Source organism: Daphnia pulex, chromosome 4 (assembly GCF_021134715.1).
Source record: "Daphnia pulex isolate KAP4 chromosome 4, ASM2113471v1".
In the NCBI taxonomy this organism is placed as follows: Eukaryota; Metazoa; Arthropoda; class Branchiopoda; order Diplostraca; family Daphniidae; genus Daphnia; species Daphnia pulex.
Window position 1 is genome coordinate 6,270,789 of NC_060020.1, and position 22,435 is coordinate 6,293,223.

A 22,435-nucleotide genomic window follows, 5' to 3' on the forward strand; every position below is an offset into this window, starting at 1 on the left:
GGGAGTATTTAAAAAGAATGAGGCGTGCCGGCGAACAAAAAAAAAGCCAAATCGCACGAGTCCCTAGCCGACGGCGGTCTTGCTTCCGTGTATGTACTATACTTGACAGTCCCGAAACGTGGTCGCAACAAAAGGCGAGACCGACCCAAGATGACGAGCGCGTGCCTGGTTTCATTCCCGTGTATGGATTCTCATCCGCCCCGATGGCGTAGACATTCTGCATTCTTCTCGTTCGATCCTCTTCTTCTTCTTCTTCTGTCAGTTCGTGCCGTGTGCGCGTGTGTTTGCGAATTTGGGAACCTGCTGTCCCGATACTCCACTGATAAGGCAGGCAGGCAGCCAGGGCTCTTATACCCAGGCCACTCTAGCAGCACACAGACAGGAGGAGCTCGGCAAGGCCAACTTTTCAATTTGATACCCGCCAAAACAAGAAAAATAGGACATCGAGCCGAGTCGAGTGGAACCTTGCGGGCTAGTGACTTCTAGAGCTCATCCAACTGAGAGCCCTCTTCATCTTTTTTCTCTTTTATTCCGGTCTCTCCTTTTTGTGTGTGTGTGTGTCTCTCTCGGAGCAGGTTATACAACATTTATCATATAGAAATATATATATATACCTTTCTCATTTTCAAAAGGCTAGACGAGTTTTTCTGTTCAGCTATTTTTTGATTTCCAAAGAAAACAGACGCACCCACACGCGGACCGGAATCGAGGCGATAGGAAAACAGAAGCCGGAAAAATATTATAAATACAGAATTCTGATGTGTGTTGTTCTTTTTCCATCACATGAAAGAAAACTGTGAAGGATTTCATTTCTTTCTTTTTTCACCCTGTGCTCGTTATTTTCGGATGCCGACCGCGCGGATCATTCACTTTTCTGTCACTTGCTATTCGCTTTCGCTCCGGCTGAATGGCCACGCGCCGCCATCATCATCCCAGGCACACAAGAGCACGGACAAACAAAGTCTCTTTTTTGAAGTCAACGAGTGTCTCTCTCTGTTTTCTATACCGCAATTTCTCGTTTGCGGTGACTGATTAGAGGATGGAGAAGGAGGATGCAATAGGAGCTAACAGACAGCAGCACACTCTGCATAGGTAAAAAAAAAAGATGAGAAAAAAAGAGCCACAACCATCGTAGGCCTTCGTGGAAAAAGTGGAGCAAGAGATTCTGTAATCAACTCACGTTCCGCATATATCCTCCATCCACCACCAATCCGATACTCTATTATATCAGTCACTCTTCTTCTTCTTTTGGTCAGGCTGCTGTATTTATTATTATATATACTGCTGCTGCTGCCCCCTTCTTTGTATATAGACTAGCCGCCCGTGCATCAGCCCGATTCCATGCGAATATAACTCTCGCATCGAGTCTGGTGAGTTTTATATATTATGCAAGGAGTCTGAAAATTGTTAGCCATTCTTTCGCGACCTGGGGGGGACATTGGAAATCTTCCGATCCTTTGCATCTCCCCTCTTTATCCATCAATATGTTGATTTGACATCATTTGCCTGTTTTGTTTTGTTTTTTTTCCTCTTCTTTTGTTGTTGCTTTTATTTTTGGGCGGGGGGTTTTCTCGGGAAAGTATTCGGAAAGTATATATACGCGTACAGCGGTTGCCATTAGCTTCAACTTTGTTCTTCGTTTGATATCTGTTTTTAAAAAGAAAATGTCGCATCTCGTCTTTTTATTATTTTTGCGGCGAGGAATGAAATGCGGAAGATGAAATGCGTACCACGAACTTCAAGGTGTAAGAGGATAGAAACGAGTTTTTCCAACTCGACTGTGGGAAATTCTGATTCTTGACATGAAATTGAAAGGTAGTCTTGGGTTGCCTTGGGAGTTTGAAAACCTTAAATCATTCAAGACATTTCGGGGCTGTGCGCAGCCTAATCTACTTTACGGCTTTCAAGTTCGCAACCTTCCATTTAACTTATTCTACCCGGCAAAGTAGAGTACAAAACATGAAAAAAACAACAACATACTGTAGGTACAGTCGAATCAAAGGCTGCACAAGTTATACTACGTGCAAAGTTATACGTGCTGGCATATAGAACAACTCGTGCTTAAAAAAACAGAAACATTAATTTCTCGTCTTTTTCTGGGCCTTGTTTAATATCATCAATTCAGGTACGGTAAATCAGTTCCAGTTCTTTACGGGAAAAGCTAATGGGACTCGTTGTAGTTTTCCCTTCTACATGCGATCTTATAACATCTTATTGGCTTAGACCATACACATTTGATTTAAAGGCCTATATACTTAGCTGGGGTAGGCAGTCTCATATGTAATCCACCTGGGACGGCATATAATACCCAAATGCGCGCAACCAAAAGCTAATCACCAGGGATTTGTGAAGCGAATGTGCTGGAATGTGCCATTCCTGCGCCAAATAATTCAATGAATATTTCCCGAGCTGCAAGTCTGCAACGCATAATATAGGCCGGCCAGAACACAGCAGTCAAGATTTCTGCTCCCTTGATTTGTGTGTGTGTGTGTGAGCGGCTCGGCTTCAGAGTTGTTGTTTGCGGTTTTGGCAAACTGATTAAGTCATCATCAACAGCGCGAGCGGATCGGTCGCGGGAAGCAAGCCAAAGAGCTCGGGTGAGCAAAAAAAATTTAAAGGAGCTAGCCGAAAATCAAATCTCCAAGATAAAGAGGCAGTCATGTGGGGGATAACAAGCTAAGAATCGAGGGCCTTTAATATGGATGAAGAGATGAGAATGTGGACAGAAGTGTGTGTAGCCTCCTCCGCAGATGATCCAGCCGCCGCCACCGCCATTCAACACAGCACAGCACACACACAAACAAGCGATCAAGAATCCAAGCGGACCAGGAGACGGCCGGCGCCGCGGTCTCGGCTGTCTCCTCTCGTGTGTGTGACTGTGTGGGCTGGACCGAAGGGACGTTGTTCGGGTGGCTTCCTATATTGGAAAAGTCGGATGACTGGATAAGAGGGACGACGAGAGAACAGGCGGAAACCGTATTAAGCAGCCAGAATTCCCGTGAGTGGTTCCTGATCACGGTAGGAGTCCGTACACTAGAACGCTTTGATAAACAGGAGAGACTCGAGGATCGGTCCTTGTATTGGCTGGATCTATTATATACCGTCCGGCTATGTAGGATATCCAAGCGTGTGTGTATATCCCATCAGTTTACGTAATATTTCCCCCTTCCCCCCTCTTCTTCTTCTATTACAATCGATGGCCTGCAGCTGCTCGGTCCTAGCTGTATATATGCCCGAAAAGTCTCAGCGGACGTCCGCTCTCGGTCAGCCGCACACATCGTCCGAGTCGGGACGAACCTTTTTGCCGATATTCCGCCAGAGATGGATGGCCCGTGGGTTCATCCGCCGAATCTTTTCATATTTTTCTCTTTCTCTCCTTGCCTCTCTCTCGCTCTCTCTCTCTACATGTTTATGGATGTGCGTCCGACACAGCGGAGAAGATGAAAGTGGAAAGAAAACAATACAAGAGGCAGAAAAAAATCGGGAAAAAATGGCGCGGATTTCAAATAATAAAACAAAAATATGCACAACAACGGCGTATGTATAAGAAAAGACAAATAACTCGCTCGTGTACATAGGAAAAAAACAAAGAAATGCGCGTGTTTTGTGTGTGTGTGTGTTTTTTTTCTAGTTTGCCGAGCCGGAGCAATGAAACTGACAGCAGCAAGACTATAGCAACTATACAGACGAGACAGGAGGATAGATTGTGTACGAATAAATGTACTAAGGGATTTTTAAAACAGATACAGAAGAACCAAAAAATAAAAAAAAATAAAGATTGGAATTGCTCTCTCTCTCTCTCTGTACCAGCGTCTGTGCTTTCCCATGTAGACACACACGCATATGTAATAGGACTGGCAGTCCGACCTGCATAAAACATACGCCGCTGTGCTGCGTGACGCATTTAATGGAGATTCGCCACCCCTTGTGTTCCATCCGCCACACACATCGCTTTCTCCGTATTATTATACACGCGACCATAGTGTAATAAATACTAGGCCAGGCACTGCGATGGGCTGCTTGCTGCTTGGACTCTATTTCGCGTTGGTTGGTTGGTTTGTTTGCCTTAGATTTCATTTTCGCCCGTTTGTTGTTATGTCCTCGTTTCCTCGCGGCCTCTTGTCGTCGATACTTTGGCGAGCGGCTATAATACTTTTCCCTTTTCTTTTTTTCTCTCGACAACAATCCCGTCTGTTTAAATGTTGAAATGTGCCAGCCAAAGTTGATCGCCTGATTCTAAAAGAAAAAGAAAAAAAAAGGAAAATCGTTGCTCGACTTCCGCATCTGAGCCTGGCGCTGCACTTAGAACGTCGTTAGCGGCACGAAAAGAAACTTTGCGAGAGAGACTCGACTATGCTTCAATGCCATTTGATAATAGAATAGAAATAATCAAAATGAAAACTACGATGCGTCGATATAAGACCAAAGTTTGCCATCGACAAAGACTCGAGACGAGAATGACGTAGAAAATATCGCACAACTCGGCAGTATTCCTCTTCTTTATAGCCCCCACTATAGGCTACACTATACAATAGTATCTAAACAGCATCTATATATATACTAAGAAAGAAAAAAAAAGCGCTCGGCAAAAGGCTAACGACTCTGGGGCCTCTTATATGTCGAATGTTCCTCGAAGGGAAGGAGATTCTATATCCGGCGTTGATGTAATAAAGTGTATGCAAAATGGGTTTCGCACTTGTACTTTGTCGCCGGGATATGGTATGTATTCATTTCCGTGGCACCGGTGCAATAAGAGAAAGGCCACCCGATATAAACCGATTGAGGTGTGAAGTCACGAAAAGGAGTAGTAGACTACTACGTAAGAACATAATACACACAAAAAAGAATGAAAAAGAAAGCGACATAAATGTTGAAACAAATTCCCGTGAACGTTAAAGTCGGATCGAAAACGCAAAACAGCTAGGATCGTATTCCCAGACTCGCTCGTATATATTACCTGTCTCTATAATATTCATAAGAAACTCGAAGCTTTTCTCCGGTGACCCCGCTCTTACCTTCCGAAATAAACCCCTCCCAGAAACTGTTCAATATTATGTAAGGATATAATCGGGATATAAGGATGTAAGGAAATAAAAAGCTAATCTTCAATTTATTGATGTATATACAGTCGAAAGTGAAAATAGAGCCGCCAACCGTCTAGCGTTTTGGCAGATTAGAGAAGAAAATGTATATCTATAATAGACTATTACCACAGTGAAAACCCCAAAAGTGCTTGCTGCACGACTGGTGACAGTGTGTGACACGATCGCATCCCGCACCGGATAACAAAGTAACATCCAATGTAGAGAATATACATCAGACTGGAAAATAAACTCTGCATAGTAGAAATAGTCTGTATACAGGCCTATACACTGAACATTGCAGAGCACCAGCGGCAGGAGCACGTAGGCGCAGACCTAACATAATCCTATTTTTGAGTGGCGACAGTCGAGAGAGAGCTAGATGACATTATATCGAGGATACCGGTAGTATATAAAATGGTGGGAAGTGTGGCAACGAGTCGCGGCTGCAAAAAAAAAAAAAAGAAAAAGGAAAAGAAATCCGAGAGAGAGAGTGTGTTACACTGAAGGAGAAAATCTGATATTCTTCCGCACAGTGTCCGCTTTTTCGCTGTATCCAATTTTGGTTTGTGTGTGGGTATGTAGACGGGGCCGACGATCCATCAAGTGACGGCGTGTCGCTACATCCAGCAAACTCTTTCTCTCTCTCACCTCGACACAGTCAACCGAAACAGCTAGTCTCTGGGCATTTGAGGAAGTGGCGACCGACATCGCCACCACCGCCAACGCCCGCCTGCGTGCCGGAAAATAATCTTCGTCGGCTCTCCTTAGATCCTCCCTATATCGATCGCCGCTGCCTTCGAAGGTTTGCAGCCCAACGGCCGGCTAGCTGTGTGTGTGTGGACTCGGTAGGGGAACCAGTTGCATCCAACGTCGATTGGAATGATTCCAGGAGCGTTGTGTTAGAGCCACCATAGCCAGCTATACTGGGAGAGGGACCTCTATGAGCGATTATTAGCTAAGGGGTTCGGTTCTATATAGGCTATGTACTGGCATGGCGGCCGTCTCCTCTTTTCTATAACTGCTGGACACGATCGAAGGACCATCTATCCCCATCAAAACCTGGTCTTTTCTATAATAGAGAGAGGGTCTTTGGACTCTGGGACTCGGCTTTTCCCCCCGTCACCTCGACTATTCACGCGGAGCCATTACGACATTTCCCCATTCTTCGACATGGAGAGGTCCGATAGAGAAGTATGGGCCCAGATTCCATTAACTCTGACACGGCAAAGTTAACCAACAGAGTGGAGATCTAGCAGACACACACACAGAGAGAAAGAGAAAGAGAGAGAGAGAGAGGCGGGATAATCAAATCAAACCAAACAAAATTATAATAAATGGGGCGACCAGGTTGCGGGAGGTTTATTCGTCAGGGCGAAAGAAGAAACGACTGCATATAATCGATCCGCGACCTTTTTTCCCTTACAGACTCCTGGACACAGCACGGAAGAGAATTTGAACCTTGGGTATACTTAGGTAACTTGCAAGACTCTACTATATAGCTTCTTGCCGGTGTGTATAGCTATAAAGATATTGATTTGACGTTGGTTAGCGCTACATGTAGTAGTAGTAGCGTAATCGTAACAATTTCACCGGGGGGAACTTGAGGGTCTATATATGGTCGAACCGCGTTGGTTACTACTTGGCCTCAAGTGGCGAGCGCTCAAACTCTTGTCAGCTCCACTTCACTTTTTTTTTCCTTCTTCTTTCTTTTCAAGTAACGCGAGTGTGTTCAACCGGAAAACTGTTGAGCGTCTCCCGTCACACGATTCTGATGTTTGTCCAGCGCGATCGGCGATCCAGCAGAGACTTGGGGCTTTCATTTGGGGTTAGAGTTACAACCGATGACAAATTTGTTTTCTACCAAAGGTCATCCAGTGACGCGAAACCACTCGGAGTTTCTTAGACAAGAAATAAGAAGTCATCAAGTGTCTTTTGACAAATATATCCGCAGCGAGTTATTTGCCGGAATTCCCTCTCTCTCTCCGATTGGCAAACAGAAATATCTTGGTTTCCCATCGTTTCTTTTTATTTTCTTTTTTTCTTTTTAAAAGCTTATGTTGGGCGTACACATACAGAGTAGAGAATATATATATAGTCGAGAGAGTTCAATATACAACGTGATCTGAATTGCATAATCACTCGGAAGTCGGCAGGAAGAAGCTCTCGAGCATCAAAAGTCGTCAGCACTGTGTCCCTCAATCACTTCCGTCCGTTTCTCTTTTTTTCTTTCCGCTTCCCGCCCAGGGAAAAAAAAACACAAAATTTCCATTCGAATGCAACTGCGTTTCGCATCGAGATTTTCTATACATGTACGGAGAAAGGAAAAAATAAAATACATATCTTTTTATTACGTTTTCCCGAAAGGGCGCAGCAGAGAGAGAGAGAGAGTAAACGTGCGCCTCCTCGATTTCGACAAATGGCAATGGATGAACGCATTTTCCAGTGCAGCGCAAACTTTCGCCACTACTCCCAGTAGACAAACCCATTTTCACTAGTCTTTCCACGAAAGCTCGCACTGACGCACTCGCAATTTTCCTTTTTCTTTTTTTTCACTTTCTTATTCGGCCGGGTTTCAAATAACACACACAAGCAGTGATTTTTTATCTAAGGCGCCAAATGATTTCAGCGTTACTTTTCATTCACTCTTTCGTGTGAATGTACCTGAAATTCGCAGCCATCTTTTGATCCCGTGACATGAAAGGGTTGGCCACATGCCCCGTGTTCTCTTTTCAGAACAACTCTCTGACTCTCTCTCTCCCCTGGAGGATTTAACAGACAACGACGTCTTGGGGTACGTGGAAATCACGGTAACATGTTCTCAATGTCCGTCTATATTCATTACACTCAACTGGACGACATTTCGGGAGTGGGGAAAGCTACAATACAATCTCTGAATGGTCTCTCCTGCTCTCTCTCTATATATTATAGCTTCTTGGACTCGATCTTTCACGGCCATATTTCTTAGTGCACCCCCATTGCTAGAATATACACACAGTGTGTGTGTGTGTATAGGAGAGTCTAATGGACTCGGAGGTTAATGGCACACTGGTCTCCGGCTCCCATTTAGAATAACAGAAACAAGCAGAGGTTGGAATCGAGATGGGCGTCCATTATCATTTTCTCGATGAGTAACGCACATATAGTAGAAGTCGGTTCTATATAACAACAGCAGCAGGATCTCTCCCTCATATACACACGTGAGGGTGGGGGGTGGATATAGCAGCTATCCATCGTTGCGTAATGATCTGCCGGATCTTTATAACGTCGCCCCCGTTTTTTTTTTTTTTTCTGGCGGCTGCTGTTATCACCTAAAACCTTGTCGATCCTTTTGCTCCAGGTGGTACCTCACTCCAACTCCGACCTGCTCTATACCCCCTCCTGAAGCTCCTTTTTAGCTCTTTCCCTTTATTGCTTACTTTCCTTTCAGTCATGTGGGATGTTGTTAGCTAGGAGAGCGAGGGAGGAGAAGAGAAAAAAAAAGACGTCGAGTAGAAGAGAAACACACACAATCTTCTACTATATATTTACTACCTCTCTTCTAATATATGTTTGGTAAAAAGTTTTCTTCCCTCCTCGCGGTATTTTCTCCGATCGATAAGAAAATACACACCGGCTGTGTCTCTCCTTATACAACAAGACAAAATGGGAGGGAAGAAGAAAAAAAAGTGAAACTCTAAAAATAAAAAAAAGGAGCGACACCAACGAGTGTTGATCACTCGGGACAACGACCCGGCGGTAAAACGCAACAAAAGGTGCTTTCTTTTTCAACTGGCAAATGGCCGAGGGACCCTACACATATATACGTAATTCAATCAATATTATATATACTAGACGAGACTCAAGCGGCTTCCCTTTTATATACAGTTCTCGTGCTCTATACTAGATTGCTTTAGGATGAAACGAAGGGGGGACAAAAAATTAGAGTGCCACCAATATGCCGCGCTAGATGTAAGCAAACATTTTTCCAGTTCGCCAGATGTTTCCTTGTGTGTATATCCAATAGACGGCCAAGCCAAAAAAAAAGAAACAAGATGACAAAATTGTAAATTCGTCTTTTAGCGAAACATTTGATCGAAAACAATTTTTTCTTTTGGCCCCCTCTCCGAATTCATAAAAGGGCGGGACCAATAAACACTAGAAACGAACAAAAATCTGGTACGCGACCAACGGTCCATTTCGTTCGCTTCCAGTACAAACACGTACGCACCGTTGTACTCTATGCACTGTATGTATTACAGCAATGTATATACAAGAAAGAAACAGGGAAAACGGGAAATTGGTTTACATTGGCGATGGCTAATATAACATTTCTACGCAAATGTTGGAGCGGGAGACACAGCATGTTATGTGTGTATACAGTACACTGTGCACTGTGCGTTATGGATTGCGCAGCACTCTTATTCTCGGCGACGTTCTTATTTCTTGACTTGATGAGTTCGATCCACTCTGGCCGCCATAAGAGTCATTCCAGTGAAATGTCGAATCCTCCTTTTACGCGGGGAGAGCGCAGCAAAAAAGAACAAATCGAATAAATAAGAGTCAGTTACAATTGAAACGGACAAAATGGCCGACGATAATGGTCGCCTCTTTCCGGCCCGTGTTTATGAGAAAAAGGGGAAGAAGATCGTGTGGGTGGAAGAAATCTATAAGGAGAGCGCTAGAGAAAAAAAAAGAAGTAGCAGCATAGAAGCGTGTTTTGATTACCGGTTGCGTCACGGATGGATGAGGATCCTTATACATGGCGAAAGAAAGAAAAAGAAAAAGGAGAGAATTCAGTCGAGCTCTGGAGATGTGCCTAACTCTATAAAAATTGGACGCAAACAATAACCCTGGCGGAGAGCCATCGGCGTGAATTCAAGCTAGACCAAAGTCCATCGGCGCTCCGGTTGCCGCCACCAGGGCTGCTGGACCTCAACCTCCGGGAGACCCATTTCACGAAAAGAAAGCAACGCTCCAGCGGCAGCAGCAACGATCAAAATATCGCCGGGGATACACACACACACATACACACGGTTACTATATTACGTTCCATCGAACGGCGTAGCCTACATATACAAAAAGAAAAAAAAAGCCCAGGGAAGAAAAAGCAAGTTTTCCATTGGCCGACGGCCATTCGATTATAGATGCATCCCAATCTCAACCTCACGACGAGCGGCCATCCCAAAACACGCGCACACACTTGACAGCAGCCGCGGTCACACACGCACTTGTACCTCGAGTTGCGAGTACTATACGATGGACCGAAGATAAAAAATAAAAAAAAATAAAAATGGTTAAGTACTTTCGGGTGGATACAAGAAGTATCGCGACGTGCGCAAAAGTTAGAAAAACAAGGCAAAACTTGAGGGGAAATGCGTACCCGCCGTACCTTTATGTTGTAGCCTCAACCGCGACGATAGTATAATTCGCTTAGAGTTTGAAATTTCAATCAGAATTGAATATGCTGGAAAATATACAGTCAGAATGTAATCAACAGGCTTCAAAAATATATTGCGCAAAAGCATTTCTTTATTGCTTTGTTGGCATGGAAATGCGATAAGAAATGTACGACATCACAGATGGGAGGGAGAAGAAGAAGCTGTATACGGGGATGGAATTTAGTCAATAACGTCCTGGTAAATGGAGCCATCGGTTCAAGATGGAAGATACACCGAAAAGTGTGACAAAAGAGCGCCCCACCAATTCACTCCAACAGATTTGCTGGCCTCCGTTGGAGGCGGGAGATTTCAAATGCATACATAAGAGAGCTCCCACATAAATCGCCCGTTTATGGGCATTGTCTGTGCTCTGCCACACATTACACAGCAGAGAGAGAGACTATAGTTTTTTCGTCGGTCACAACGAGCCCATGAAAAACCCGTTTGCTGGTTGCTTTTACTCTTTTACTCGCGGCTCTCTCTCTCTCTTGTCGTCAAATCTCTCTCAAACAACATTCTCCTCCGCTTTATTCGCACTCTCCGGAGGGATACGGTACGAACAGTTGGACTCGAGGGCGACCGTTTTTGTTGTTTCTTTTCTCCTTTTCGTCAAAACCTTAAAAGGTTAGACAAACAAAGTATAATCAGATGGGTTGCGCCTGTCTCCGACACTCTTCCGCCCACAACACCCACGCCCACGGGCCCATTTTCCCCATAAAACATTTTTTTTAAAAAGAAGAAAAAAATCACGTGTCTATGTTGTCGAATCCAATTTGTATAGACAGCTGCTCTAGATTTCAGAATAAAACAAAAAAATGTAATATAATATATATGGCCAGCCCACTGCCTGTAACTATGGAATATAGGGAATAATAGCTGGAATATAATGAAAATAGACGATCTCGTGTTTATATTGTGTTGCCCAAAGGGCAACATGTTACCCTCCTTTTTTTCTTTCAAAGAGAGATCAGTTGCGCAAGACTTTCGACGCCCTCGACGTCGAAAATTTCAGGAACAAAAAACAGCGAGGGGGGGGGGGGAAGATATAGACGTAATTCGAATTTCCCCGTGCTGTGTCTGGGGACTTTTTACTTACAATTCCGGATGACATTGTCGAATAAATGGGAAAGCTCTCTTTTTTGGGTGGAGGGGGGTTGGTTGTCATCTGTGCTCGTTCGATTTTATTTATTTTCCTTCGACCTGACAAACTCCACGACGCTCTATTGCATCTTCCTTTTCTTTTCTATTCGCTCCGGATGAGAAAAGACCCACCCGGCGACGAACGATAAGGGGGTGGCGAGGAGGGGGGGAGGACACAGTACGTTCAATGGTGTATACACCGGGATCGAGCCGGATGTCAGGGACATTCCAAACGGGGTGGAAGACGTCGTCGTCGGTGGAGGCAACCGAAAAAAAAAAAAAAAAAAAAAGAAAGAAAAGGGAGAAAGGAAATGACAGACCGCGACCGTCAAATCATCACGACGATTATAAAAAAGAAGAAAAAAGTAGATTGATTGGTTCGTTGGATGATTGACGAACCATTTAGAGAGGACTCTCCTTCCGTCGTGACGGGAATGCGAAGCGACGGTACAAGAAGAAAACGAAGAAAAAAGAAAAACGCGAAGGAAATAAACTGCTCCAACAGTTTTGTGTTCCACCATTAGCGAATTTAGTGAGTTCTTTTCTTCTCGGAAGAGATACAACCAAACATTCGTTGGAAATTAACTACACCCACGTGGACAGGGGATTTGTAAAGGGATTACATATATTTATAGAAAATCAATTATATTGTTATCCAGGTCATTCCTTGCCATATATGCACTGCGCGGGCTATGAGCAAAACGATATTGTATAACATCCAACAGCTCCGTGTAAGAGCGGCAAGCCGCGCGATCAATGACCGTGTTGACTCGCTCATCCGATGAGTGGCGAGTGGCGACGTGTACAGCTGTCAGAAGTGACTCTATTTCAATAAATTATTATCCGACCAACTTCTATCGTCTAACTTCTATCGACCTAACATTCTACGTTGCCTGAAGCCAAATTATGCAAAGCTCGCTCATTCTGACGAGCGGAAGTCAACATCAACTTGCCGCAATTCCCTTAATAAGTGTTTTTTTCATTTTCTAGCTGTGGCCCATCCATTTCTTTGATATTTCTGTCTATATATATACGAAAAGTTGTGGGGGGGACTATAGCTATAGACCAAGACAAACTGAATTTTAGATGGCGACTGCCTCTCGCCCGGCCTCTCGCCATCCAAGCGAATTATCAAACAGAAATGACCGGGGCTGACCGTTTTGAGGGACACCCGAAACGGTGCGGCCGTTGTGTCGGCCGCGAGATATGAACCGCCACCGAGAGGAAAAGAGAGAAAAGAAAAAAAGGCGAGTGGCGAGCGTGACGACAACAAATATATATAGGACTGCGTCCACTGCGAGCACATATTACATTCCAGTACAACACTTCTTTTGACAGGCTTCGATGAGGCGTGTATACAGGAAGAAAAAGGCGAAAAAGTGGTACACAGGACGGCCAGTATTACTATTACTACAGATCCCCGGCACATAGCAATACACATCTAGCCCATACACACAATGGAACCAGCAGTGAACTAGAATTGATTGGAACCTGCCGCTTGAGCTGCTTGGCTGCTAAAAGTCCTACTCGGGAAATTGAATCAAGAAAAGGCTTTAACTTGGGCGGCTAACCATTAAATTCCATCCTTTCCTTCCTCCTGTATATATAGTTAAACATATAGTACTTCCATCTTGATTTTTGAATGCCAAATAAGGAGCCAGGGCCCCCAGACTCCCCTTTGTCTGTCTCCCGTTGACTAGCTCATTAGATAACGTCCTTCTTTTATATCGCGTTCCAAACCATCGCTGGCGTATTGTGTTACCTACTACTTCCCGTCTGCCTGGACAAGACTTATTGCAACCCACTTGCTCTTGCTCACATTTGATAGACTCGACAGCAGTAGAGCAGCAGCAGTCCCGCTTGCTTTAGCACTTTATGAACGGAACTATTCAGCAGCAGTAGATATATCAAGGGGGAAAAGCACGACGAAGAAAGGGCGTGTTTTTCAATGAAGGTTGGAAGAGTGGATAAAAGAAAAAGAAAAGAAAAAGAGGATCGATCGTGCAAAGAGCGAGTCTGTATATGTATACTGTGGTGCTGGTCCCCATCTTCAGCTCGGGAGAGAATAAGACAACGAAATGTGGCTGCTGCAAGTATGGGAAGCGTGAGAGCGACGGGATATGTCTCAAGTCAGATAGGGCACGTCGCGCTTGCCTCCCAATCGCCCCCCTTTGATGGGGAAAAAATCATCAATCAGTGCGTTTCACAGTTCGAGCGGAAGACATATGCCAGATTGATTAACCTTGATTGCATCTACCTTATTGAGGGAGACAAGGAGGCAAGAGGGGTCGCACAAATAGATCAGACTCCGTGTGATCGCCCCCACCAGTCTACAAATTATAAGGGGGAAAAAAAGAAACGAATTTTATACCAGGAAAGAGAAAAGAATCAAAAGTAAAAATGAAAAAAAAAAATAGAGCACGCTCCTTATTATTATTAATCCCCCCTCCAGACATCGTCTTTTAATCAAAACATTTCTTAATCGATTGATTGCTTCTGATTGGCTGCTCTCTCAGTCTCTCTCTATTTTCTACAAGAGAAAATCACAATCGAGGTTGTAAAGAACAAATCAAAGACGAGAAATGTTTTTTGTTTGTTTTTTAATAATCTAGCGATGAAGATTTCACCTTCTAACTTTACGCTCAACCGAGCGATCGCTCTGAGCTGCGGCCTAAATCGGGAGTGTTCACCGGCCTGTCACTATCCAGCAGATTCTAATGCAGCAGGAGCCAAAAACAAGCTTTATAGTGGTCCTACATACACGGGAGCATAGGGAACAAGTTCCATCTTCGAATATCTCAGAAAGTTTGAGGTCTGTGTGCGCGCCGTACGGTTCCAGGCAACTTTTGACATCCGAGAGTTAGCCCTTTATGAACACAGCAAAACCGTCCTATATGGTATTAAGGTAAATCCACATCAATCACACTGCCGGGGGGCTCTTCTCCTGTCATCACGATCGTTATATAAGCAGGGTTTTTTTCTCTCTCTTTTCCCTTTGAATGGGATAAAAACAAAAAAAAAAAGACAAGTAGATTTCGGTGAGCCAACAGGGCTTTATACGTAGCCATTTTTATTGAAAATACGTCCAAGACTCCAAAGGCTCTCACTCTCCTTTTTAGCCGTTCGAGGTATATAATAATAATGTCACGAGTCGGCGATGACTACTACTATAGAGGCAGGAAAACTCTGGGAGGGACATAAAAATATTGGTGACAACCCCAGGGCCATAAATTTCGGTGACGGGCCTCCCCAACAACTTATGGTGTCACGGTAAAAATGCGTTACCCAATTCCATTAAAAGAATGCCGCTATGCTTGCTTGCTGGATGGCCATTGAATCGTCATTAACCTAGTTCCTAGACTCTATAAATCACGCCGATACATGCGCTAGCTATATGATACAGTTGCTGCCGCACATTACCAAGGTTGGACCAAAAAAGAACTTGAACCCTTCCCAATGTATGTCAGCAGCTCATGGTTTCTGATGAAGAAAACGGCGACGATCAAAAGGTTTCACTTTTTTTCTTCTTCTTTTTCTTTTTTTGTCATTTTAATTTCTTCCTTTGACTTTGTTCTGCGGGTTTTCGGATACTCGGAACTCGGGCCGGTATCGTTCGACGGGTCACAGGGCACTTTCTTTTCTTTGGCTCTTGGGTTTGCGCCAATTTATAGTGTACGGCTTTTTCGCTTTTGAACAGAATCGACGACGGTGCTGCTCGCTGTGGGTTCTCATCCAGCGAGTAGTCCCCTTTTTTTTTATTTCTGGCCCCCCTCTTCCATTTTGGCACGAACGAAAAGAGTTTCGAGGTGTATAGATGACTTGCTTCTTTTCGATTCGGTTTCATGGAGATCACTATAGAATTGAATCGAACGCAAAGGGGGGAAAAAATCAAATAAAAACTCGCGATCGATTTCCTGTAGACGCGCACCCAATGGCCGCATTCACTCCTTTTTAGAATTCACACAGTTTTGTTCTGAATTTCGACCAGTTGGGAAGCTATTGCATGTAATAAAGACCTGAATGCTAATTGCTTTTACCGTATGTGTGCTTATATAATGTAGCGCAGAGCTACAAAACTTGGCGATATTTAACTGAATACCATCACATTCGTCGAATGGAAGGATGGCGTGAGCTTTAAAGCGGAGTTAACTCCAGTTTCATCCGCTCGTCTCGCCCTGGCTCTCATAACGCTGTCGGGCCTGATTCACCAGTCAAAAATTTCGGAAATAAAATACTGAATAAGGACTTCCGCCTTCCATTTGATTTTGTTGGCATTTTATGAACCCCAATAATAGGCCACCGAATCTATAGGATATTGAACAGCAATATACAGACTGCCAGCACGGAAAAGAACATTGAAAAATCAAAGCCCAAAATCCAATAAACATCCGATTGGGCTATTGCGCAATCTCAGGCATTTGATGTCCACCCTCTCAGTACCGTTCGCAATATACACCCTAGTTCTAGCGATTTCGTCGTAAATTCACAACAAATGAGAACTATATAGTACTCTACATTGCGTAAATTCCGCAGCGAGCCCAACATGTCAGAAACAACCGCTAAGCTTTAAGCGCACTGTTTACACTGACGGGGTGGGTCATCGACCGGGCGTTCGAACGCGTGATCCTGTACTTTTCCCAGCCGATAAAAGGGGCTCCGTGCGACGCATCGAGACAAAGTTTCCCTTTATTTTGTTTTCAGTCTATAGGGGGTGACTGATGGACGTGTAACCGAAGCTATACGGACCACTTTAGCTTGTTGCTGATCCACTAACAGTCGTGGGCGAAGTGAGCGTAAACAGAGAGGCCGGGGCCTACACGTTCCGTGCTCAAAATGTATTGTTCTTTCCTTCCCGTCTCTTTCCGATTGTCATTAACCATCCGTCTGATCTCCACAAATGAGAAAAAGAATCAGTGGAACACAATCGGTTATATCTAAAAATTGATGAACTGGTTCAATTTAAGATTAAATGTTTCTGGCCTGTTTAAGAGACAAGCTTCTCAAAAGCCACAAAGTTATTATTTGCCTCATTAAATAATTTAAAAAACATGAAATCTATCAAATTTAAACTTTTTTTAGACGTTAACAGATTGAGTTCTGTCCGATATCTCGACCAGGTAAATCATGGGATAGAATTTTTCAAACGGAGTCATTCAGAGCAGTGCGCGGCAGTGTTCACCCGATAAATCGATCAAACGCTACTTAAGTGACACAAGTTGTGTCGTGCTAGTCTCTGGCAGCTATCGCATTAGCACGTTATCCACGAGTCGAAACAACACGGCTATTGTTGGAGTGCGGACAGACGCGTTCAAACGCACAGTGATGGAAAACGAAGGAGAAAGTCCTTTTTCCACCCTAATGATACCGGGAGACATTCTCCCTCGCCGAATGGCGGTAAATAGTGAGGAAGAAAAAGAAAAACAAGCCGGGTTTTTTTTTCGTATACGAGAATCGAACGAATTTGTGGCAACCAAAACCAAAAGAGACCTAGCCACTTTTCCAGTCACAATCCGTTATTCAGTTATGACTAGAGCAAAAAGATCACGGGAAAAAAAATTGACTATAATGAGTAGGCCAAAGCTTGCAATACAACCGGTGTTCATTTTAATAGAAAAAAGAAATCAACTTTGGTAGACATAAGTTTGGTATCGATGGAAACAACTCGCAAAAAAGGCTACACGTTAACTAATAAGAAAAAAATAAGAAGTTTTACAAAGTATGATTTCTTCTTTCACTTCTTGGGAAAAAAAAACTTCCAGTAAAAATACGCAGGACTTTAGGCTTTGAAATTTAATTAGAAACTTTAGCAGGTTACCTTTGCCTAGGTAAAACTTTGAGAGATCAATTCTTACGTAACTAAATTCGAGCAGCGCAGATGGCGGAATCGGGGAGACGCAGATATGCATAATTATAGCCCCAAACTTCAGCACTTAATCAAATAACTGTTTGAATTGTAAAACCGAAATGAAAAATAGAAGAGACGACAAATATGTGGGGAGAGGCTCGCACTTACAACAATCTCATCCCTCGTGTCCGCGTGCCCGCCCTCTTTACACAAATTAAAACTTGAAACAGCCGACGTCAAAGTTCTATATGTAAACACATATTTGTTTCCATATGTTTGTTGAATGAGACTAAGGCAGTTCAGTTGGTATAGCAACCTAGGGCTATCCATAAAAGATCTATAAGAACATATTTAAAAAAGCTACAGAGTATAGCGCCTTGTTGATTCTTCCGAGTTGCTATCAAATTCAAAGGAAAGCTAAACAACCAAACTTTGTCGGTCGCTGTATCAACGTGATGGACAAAAACGGGCATCAAATATCCCTTCATTATTACGTAGGCAACCCTATGTTCTTGAGTCCTTGCCTAAAACTTGATGGTTCAAAGATCAAAAGGGGCTGGATGTATTTGTTTTTGGTTGACTGGTCTACCAAAAGCCATACAACCTAAATATATATCGCCGGCGATGTTGGAAGTTGGTTGCTCACCGTGTTAGAAGCTAAGAGCAAATGTTGAACTCGATTATCTGCAACGACCTCCCGACGCAAGTGCAGGCTGCTGCCATATAGCGCCAACAAGGGAATATATAACAACAACACGCTCGATGTTCACGTAAAATGGCGACACACTGTTTACAACAGTAACTGATCTACATGTTGTTGTTGTTGTTGTTAGCTTGTGTTGGAAATATAAAGCCTGGCTGCTCTATGCGTTGTGCGTGTATAGTAGGTACGATATAATGCTGTTACAACAAGAGAGAAAAAGGAAGGAACGATCGATGGGAACCCCGGCCGCTCTACAATCTTGGGTTGGTTTTAGAAGGCCAGCTTGTGTTTGACCGAAAAACATCACACACACTGCACACAGTAAATAGTATCCCTTTTCGTGTAGTTTCGTAGATAGACAAGCGTTCGGACAAGACAAACTATGGATGTTGCTCGAGCTACGACGCGCTCCTGATAACCTCTAGCCCTCCCCATAAACTCGCTAACCAAATGCTTTCAAGAACATTAGTGATTGATGGTCTGTGAAGGACAACACCTGGAAGGCGGACGGATCTGTTGTGTATTAATGCGCAGGGGCCGATCTAACGAGAGATGAGACGGGCGGCGGCTAACACTTGACTGGCGCGTCCGAAGGGCGTAGAATCTATTCTTTTAAGAGAATCGCTTGATTTTGCTTTTTTGTGGAACCAATTGACGTTTCTGGGCGAAGAACGAAGCTACCGCAAATTGATGGTTGGAGCGGGGTGGGGTGGCATATAATTCCTTGTTGGGTCTTTTCCAAGCCCATCAAGACCTTTTTCCCATTTTCACGTCCGATCGATCCCCCTTTCATCCTAAACTACCCTTTCTATTATCGTTTAACATTTATTTCTGTTTTTTTTTTCTTTGCGTCTTTACCTACTCTCCCAACCCCCGCAAACAGCAGTGACGAGCAATGAGGAAACAGGAAGACAATTTTGTGGCGCCCATTTCCTGACCGACTCGTTAGCTCACTTTTTTTCTCCCTGCAAAGTGTTTGTCCAATCAACAAGCGAACAGGCAGCGCTGCCCTAAAGGGAAACAAACACGCATTGAAATGAGCTAGAAAATTATTTTTAAAAAAATGGGCAAACCAGACAAAATTGAGCACGAACTGATTGATTGTTGTCCAGTAATATACTTTAGATAACGTTCTGGAGTGAATGTTAAACGAAGCACGTTCAGATGATGTCGTTGCGCTACATTCGCGAGCTTAGGATTGTTGGAAAGAAGATCGAAGCCCACTGATTTGCAAACAACGGGGAGGTGCCGGTGTGGCGGCAGGTCCCTCTTGGTAAAAAAATTGTCTTCGTTGCACTTTGCTTGAAGTGTTTAAGGTTAAAATATTTTCGAATGTGATGGTTTACCCACAGAAAAAGTTGTTAGGTACTACAAAAACAGGCCTGATCTGCAGTCGTTAAATGAGATTTTTAGTGACCCCTTACTGAGAAAAAACAAAAACGGAGAGAGAAAACAGTTGCAGCAGTCGACCGCCTAGCTCAGGAATAAACGTACTCCGTGACTACGTAACGATTTACAATCAACGCCACCAAAAATTGCCAAAAAGGAAGAATAGAGATCAATTTTGTTCTACCTTTATGCCTGGGAAATACAGCCAGGCATCTACAGTTGCTCCATCCATCCGCTGAAGAGTTGAATATCACCAGTCACCAGACGGGATAGGGTAAAAGGGTGTCCTCGTGAATACACCCACATTCACATGGGCATACACGAGGACATTTGAAGAAAGGGAAAAAAGATAGATCTGTAACTCGATTGAAAATGCCACATTCAGTTGACAGGGCTGCTTTCTATCTAAATAAAAATAGAAAATGGATTACGAAAAAATATTGACAGAAACAACAAGTAAGGAAAAGTTCAAAATGAGACTGGGTAATAAACCCTAATTCTTAATAAATGGGAGAATTAAAGGTTTACTTGTAATACAGTATTAAAATATCTAGTAGATCACAGGTCAATGAAAGTAAAGGAAATCATTACCCAAGCGATGATCCTGAGATTGTTGCTGGTGACAGGTTAACACCTGCACAAGTAAAACTTGCATATTGTGTGGTTATGATGGCTGGTTCTGGCCTCAAATCTGCAAAAAATAAAAATGTTACATAGTACAAACAAACTGCCATGCATCGACAGGGCAATCACATGATTAATGCTAGTCAGGAACATTTCACAAATTTGGGTTAACAGGTTTAACTCTTCTATAGCTCCCACAATAATTTTATTTGTATTCTTAGTTATATTTACCCGCTAAACAGCATGGAGCATGACGGTTAACAAACACAAATAAATCTATAAGAATGTCTCCGACTTTTTCGAAAAAAAACAAACAAACTAAACCGACTAGACGAAAGCAGACGACAGTACGACACTTGTCCAATTTTCATCTAATCAGCATGCTAATAGAAATTAGAAATCAAATTAGAAATAGATAGAATATAGAAATTAGAAATGATAATAATCAAACTCCTCTTCAGAATCCAGACCGCTCAAAAACGACAAGGGAATAAGTTGAGGGAATAAATTTTAGTTGAAATCAAATTTATTTCTTTTTGGAATCTAATTCCCCTGTAGCTGTAAGACCCCGCCCCCGGATCCGGATTATTCTCAAATCAAATTGTTCGTAACAACAAATTTGATCCCACTCTGAATGGACAAGATCCAAATAAAAATTTGCACAAAACCCGTCTTAATAACACCCCCCAGGACCCCGCTTGTAAGCCAAGAGGGAATAACTGAATTTACGGTTTTCCGGCCAGGTTTTACTATGTTAAAGTTAAGCCAGGTTGGCTTTACGTCTGGGCGAATAAAACGAACATAACGCACATAGAAACCGAGAAATTAGTTGTTGATCTTCCCTACGCGCACGGTCTAGCCTAGTACTTGTGTCTTTCCAGGAATATAGGGAACGGGATCGATTCCTAGGAGACAGCAGAATAAAACCGGGCACTAAGGTAGATTGCTATGGAAAACATGTAGCGTATAGACAATCCGGTTAGTGTCACCAACCTGACAATGTCCGTGCCCGACTCGAGTGCTCTATTTGTTACAAATGCAACAAGACTTCCCAGGAAAACCCACTTACTCACTTCTGCGAACGTCTTCGTGTCAGTTCACATTTAAAAATTGGTAATTCAAAAGACACCGCCAAACTCAAAAGTATAAAGAGAATACACCGACGTAGCAACGGCAACTGAGAAACCCATTTTTAGATGGCAATAATCATTGGTAGGAGGCCTGCCAGGCCTGCATGACTGTATAGACGAACAGGAAAATCAAATGGTTAAATATTGGACTAATGACTGGAGGAACAAGAATTTAAGGATTGCGAATTTCAAAGCAAGATTTTTACGTAAAATTCAATCAATGAAAAGGAAAAATATTTTTGAGAAAAAAAACATCTTTCTCGTGAAACGGTGGTGCATAGGAAACGTAATTATTTATACGAAACACTGTAAGGTATACGTACCGGAAATAATAACTAAGTCAATGGGAATTTCAAGAAATTCATTCGTTCGCCGTTCTAGGTATATCGTAGAAATGCAGATTATATAAACGATGTTAAGGGGAAATGTTAAGCTACGATTGAATAAATCAAACAAAAGAAAAATACAAAAAAACATCCAAACAGGCTGTGCTGAGTATAACCCGGTGAATTGGATGCTGGATAAAAAAAAGATTTCCACAGTTTCTGTACTGCTGCTCCTCCCAGACAATACGAGTGGTAACACGTACGATCGTCGTCGTCTTTCACTCACTTATCGACCCAGAGTCAAGTCAAGGGATGCAGGAAGGAAGAAGAAAACACTGAACGCCGTGTTGGTCACAGGATCGTATAACTGAGGCGAGAGAAACACAATGAAATGTATATATATGTAAGAGTGTCGGGATTCGAGTTAGACCTCCCATAAATCACAAGAGATGTAAGAAAGTAAATGAGGCGAGCAAGCTATTGGAGTTGCAGGATAGAAATGCCTGCTGTATTAACTGTATTAATGTGTATATAGGTTTTCTTTCCTCTGGGAGATGCTGGCCTAGAAATGTAAAAAAAAACGAACGGATTTCAGCGATCGATTCGGCAAAGTAATCCTCTGGTTACATCTAACTTTTTTTTTGTGAGTTCGTGGTTGAATTATGTGCAACGAAAAAGAAAAGTTAGAATTTTTCCTGTCATAAAAATTCAATAATTTGAAGATTACACGAGTCTCGAGCATTAACCTTCTAAAAGCAATTCAACTCTTCAAAAAAA

General features: G+C 43.0%; 1 protein-coding gene and 1 long non-coding RNA gene across 2 annotated transcripts in view; one reads left to right on the top strand and one right to left on the bottom strand.

Moving 5' to 3' along the window:
• LOC124192826 overlaps window positions 1-22,435 on the top strand; it is a 51,055-nt gene that overhangs the window by 6,495 nt on the left and 22,125 nt on the right. The gene's annotated exons all lie outside the window — the stretch shown is intronic.
• On the bottom strand, window positions 9,294-19,805 carry LOC124192830. The gene is made up of 2 exons (XR_006873858.1): window positions 19,763-19,805; window positions 9,294-9,572 (listed from the first exon to the last, which is right to left on the bottom strand). It is a non-coding gene; the product is annotated as an uncharacterized LOC124192830 (long non-coding RNA).